Genomic DNA, 5,053 nt, shown 5'->3' with positions numbered 1-5,053 from the left:
AAAAAGGCCCAAAAGTACCTTGGGAGGTATGCAGCTTTTTCAGTTCACTCACTGCCTGTAAACTGTCGGGGACCCTAAGATTATTAAAAAAATATTTTGAGGGCTGGGCACGGTGGGTCACGTCTGTAATCCCAGCACTTTGGGAGGCCGAGATGGGTGGATCACCTGAGGTCAGGAGATCGAGACCAGCCTGACCAACATGGAGAAACACCATCTCTACTAAAAATACAAAATTAGCCAGGCGTGGTGGCGTGTGCCTGTAATCCCAGCTACTCAGGAGGCTGAGGCAGGAGAATCGCTTGAACCTGGGAGTTCGAGGTTGCAGTGAGCTGAGATCGTGCCATTGCACTCCAGCCTGGGCAACAAGAGCGAAACTCTCTCTCTCCCTCCCTCCCTCCATATATATGTGTGTGTGTGTATATATATATATAGTGGTAAAATACAGATAGCATAATATTTACCGTCTTAAGCATCTTTAGGTGTACAGCTCTTTTGACATTAAGTATAGTCACATTTTTGTGCAACCATCACCATCATCCATCTTGAGAACTCTTCATCCTGCGAAACTGAAGTTCTGGACCCACTACGCATTAACTCTCCATTCCCCACTCCCCCTAGCTCCTAGCAACCACATTCTGCTTTCTATATGTATGAATTTGACTATGGTAGATGTCTCATATAAGCAGAATCATACAGTGTTTGTTTTTCGTGACTGTTCTGTTTCACTTTGCATCATGTCCTCAAGGTTCATCCATGTTGTAGCATGTATCAGAATTTCCTCCCTTTCTAAAGCAGAGTAATATTCTGCTGCATGTGTGTATCACATCTTGCTTATCCTTTCATTGGTTGATAGACACTTGGGTTGCTTCCACCTGCAGGCCATTGAGAACAATGTTGCTATGAAAATGGGTTTGGAAATGTCTCTTCAAGATACACTGCTTTCAGTTCTTTTTTTTCTTTTTTCTCTGAGACAGTCTCACTCTGTTGCCCAGGCTGGAGTGCAGTGGCACAATCTCTGCTCACTGCAACCCCCACTTCCTGGGTCCGAGTGATTTTCCTGCCTCAGTATCCCGAGTAGCTGGGATTACAGGCACACACAACCGCACCTGGTTTGTGTGTGTGTGTGTGTGTGTATTTTTAGTAGAGATGAGGTTTTGCCATGTTTGTCAGGCTGATCTCGAACTCCTGACTTCAAGAGTTCTCTGCCTCCCAAAGTGCTGGGATTACAGGAGTGAGTCACCACGCCTGACCTCAATTCTTTGGGGTATATACCTAGAAGCAAAATTTCTGGATCATGTGGTAATTCTATTTTTACTTTTTCAAGGAATCACTATGCTGTTTTCCACAGCATCTACACCATTTTTTCATTGTTATCAACAATTCACAGGGTTCCAGTTTCCCCACATCCTTGCCAAAACTTGTCATTCTGTTTTGTTTTATGGTAGCCATCCTAATGGGCATGAAGTGACTAGGATCATTTGGAGACCCAAACAGTCACAGGCTTTTTCTTGTTGTTGTTGCCCAGGCTGGAGTACAGTGGTGCAATCACAGTTCACTGCAGCCTCAACCTCCTTGGGCTCAGGTGAACCTCCCACCTCAGCCTCCCAAGGAGCTGGGACTACAGGCACACACCACCACATCCAGCTAATTTTTGCGTATTTTGTAGAGACAGAGTTTTGCCATGTTGGCCAGGCTAGTCTTGAATTCCTGGGCTCAAGCAATCCACCCGCCCCCAGCCTCCCAAAGTGCTAGGATTACAGGCACCCAGGCTCTTAGGCTTTGTAGCCCAGGTTTGTGATTTCTTTGGCAGTATAATTCTCTTAAAAACTTAGGTTTCTGGCCGGGCGCAGTGGCTCACGCCTGTAATTCCAGCACTTTGGGAGGCCGAGGCGGGCAGATCACCTGAGGTTAGGAGTTCGACACCAGCCTGACCAACAGGGTGAAACCCCGTCTGTACTAAATACAAAAAATTAGCTGGGCATGGTAGCACATGCTTGTAATCCCAGCTACTTGGGAGGCTGAGGCAGGAGAATCACTTGAACCCAGGAGGTGGAGGTTGCAATGAGCCGAGATTATGCCATTGCACTCTACCCTGGGCAACAAGAGCGAAACTCCATCTCAAAAAAATACTTAGGTTTCTTATCCAGTTGACTGTAGTTAATGGTACTAAAACCATACCCACAATACTTTTCAATACATTGTTCTTAAGTCTGCTTTTTTTCTTTGCTTCCTATCCCAAAGCTGTCACTCTCAATGTAACGGCAATTAGCAAGAATAACAGGTGGCAGAGTTGCACCTCTAATGTGATCTTGGCTCTGAGTTTTTACAGGCATTTTTCACTCAAAGCCTTTAAAATATGCAATCTTGTACTTTAGCTGATTCTAGCTTTGAAGTACTTTAATTGATAAAAAAGAAATTTTTGGCAGGGCTTGGTGGCTCACGCCTATAATCCCAGCACTTTGGGAGGCTGAGGTGGGCAGATCACCTGAGGTCAGGAGTTTGAGACCAGCATGACCAACATGGAGAAACTCCATCTCTACTAAAAATACAAAATTAGCCAGGCGTGGTGGCACATGCCTGTAATCCCAGCTACTCAGGAGGCTGAGGCAGGAGAATCGCTTGAACCCGGGAGGCAGAGGTTGCCGTGAGCCAAGATTGTGCCATTGCACTCCAGCCTGGACAATAAGAGCAAAACTCCGTCTCAAAAAAAAAGAAAAGAATTTTTTAAAAATTGCTGGGAAGGCCACACTCTTCACTTAGTCTTTGCCCTGAAGCATTTTAATGAAATGCTAATTTTAGTATGCTTAGCACCTTTTTAAAGCTCATCTCTTTCTACTTGGGATCCAGAAATGTCAGACTTTTCCACTTCTGCAAGGACCTACATTTCTAAACTTGCTTCCCTTTTATTTCTACTTGTAGGTCAGTCAGTTCATTTCTGAGCTTATGTTTCTCTTGAATATTTTGACAAATGCAGCCAAAGGTGCCCATAGAGTCTGCTTTCCAAGTTACTGCAGTAAAAGTTTTACCAAATGTTTTGCTTTTGTATGACAAGGATTACCAGCTTCCCTGCTGGCTGCCACAACCACTAAGTCACTGCTGCACATTTTGGTTTTGATGACATAAGCACCCTACTTCTGGTACCAATTTCTTTATCAATGAGGATAGGCTGCATTTTGACATAGTAACAAATGAACTCTGAAATACCAGTGGATTAACACAACGAAGGCTTATTTCCTGCTTAAACAGATTCTGATACTGTGACTTTCCGGAGCAGCTGTCCTCACGCAATGGCTCAGCAGTCCAGTCTGCTTCCATCTTCTGGTCCACCATGTCTACATGCAGTCTCCACAGTTGTTATGGCAGGAGAAAAGATAATGGAGGGTCATGGATCAGCTCTTCAATGCTGTAGCAGTTTTGAAACATAGCCCCCTAATTATTTGACATTTCTGCTACTGAGAGGTAGGAGTCTCCTCCCCTTGGATGTGGCCTTATGACAAGTGGGAATGATATTGGAGCAGTTTCTAAGCTCTGGCCTTAGGAATCTTGCAGCGTTTACCTCCTCTTTCTTGGGATACTCATTCTGGGGATCCAGCCACCAGGCTATGAGGAAGCTTAATATACTGTGTAGAGTACCACATGGAAAACTGAGGCCCCTGGTCCTGAGCCCCACCTGAGCCCCAACAACAGCCATCACCAACTTGTCAGCCAGGTGGACAAGCCACCTTGGAAGTAAATCTGTCCAGTCCCCTGTTTAGCAACCCAGCTATTGCCAAGTGGAACAGATTTGAGCCTTCTTGCTGAGAATTGCCCAAATTACAGATTTGTTAGTAAAATAATGATTGTTGTAGTTTCAAATCACTAAGTTTTAGGGTGGTTTGTTAGGTAGCAGTAGCAACTGGAACAAATTATTTGGCCCAGAAGTGACATGCATCACTCTGCTCATAGTTCATTCGCCAGAAGTAACCACAGAGCTTTGCCTAACTCCAAGGGGACTGGTGAGGCACATGGAAATTTAGCGAGCAGTCTATGTCTCTACCACAGGGTTTAAATAAACCCTCTTTGATAAGGTGACACACGAGCAGAGAATAAAGCAGGAAGCTAGCCATGCAGATATCAAGAGAAAAAGCAATAAAAGCACAGAAACAAAAAGTGCAGAGGTTCTGGAGCCTGGAGGTAGGACTTTGCCCAATATCTTTGTTCATTCAAGGAATAGCCAGGAGACCAGTGTGGCTGGAGTGAGGGAGTAGAGGAAGATGAGAGCAAAGAGTAAGGTTGGGAGGAGAAGGCAGTAGATCCTCTAAGGATGCAGAGACCACAGTAAGGATTGGTTTCAGATGTCTGTTGCTGCAAAAACAAACCACTTTAGTGTCTGCCAATATTCTGTGGGTTTTTGAGATTCAGTGGAACCGTTCTTGTAGTCATGATGTTATCTGAGGGCGCTCATATGGGCTGGAATATCCAAGATTCACTCACATGATGCTGTCCAGTACAGTAGCTGGTGCCAGCTGTGGGCTGGAGGTTGCCTGGGGCTGTCTTCTGGAGCTCCTCCATGTGGGCTTTCCATGTGGCTTGGGCTTCTTTGGCATGGGGACTGGGTCCTAGAGGGAACGTCTCACAAGTGAGTGTTCCAAGAGGTGGGAAGAGGAAGAACTGGCACAGCATGACTTCTACAGTATTCTATTGCTGAAAGCTGCCCTTGTGTCAGAGGCATTCGAACCAGAGCGACTCCATCTTGAATAGGGGTGGGGTAAAATAAGGCTAAGACCTACTGGGTTGCATTTCCAGAAGGTTAGCATTCTTAGTCACAGGATGAGATAGGATGTTGGCACAAGATACAGGTCGCAAAGATTCTGCTGATGAAACAAGATACAGTTAAAAAAAAAAAAAAAGCCCATCAAAACCCACCAAAACCAAGATGGCAATAAAAGTGACTCTGGGTCATCCTCACTGTTGATTATATGCAAATTATAATGCATTCGCATGCTAAAAGACACTCCCACCAGCACCATGACAGTTTACAAATGCCATGGCAACATGGGGAAGTTACCCTCTG

The sequence above is a fragment of the Piliocolobus tephrosceles genome, chromosome 20 (genome assembly GCF_002776525.5).
Source record: "Piliocolobus tephrosceles isolate RC106 chromosome 20, ASM277652v3, whole genome shotgun sequence".
Classification (NCBI taxonomy): domain Eukaryota; kingdom Metazoa; phylum Chordata; class Mammalia; order Primates; family Cercopithecidae; genus Piliocolobus; species Piliocolobus tephrosceles.
This window is presented reverse-complemented; position numbering follows the sequence as displayed.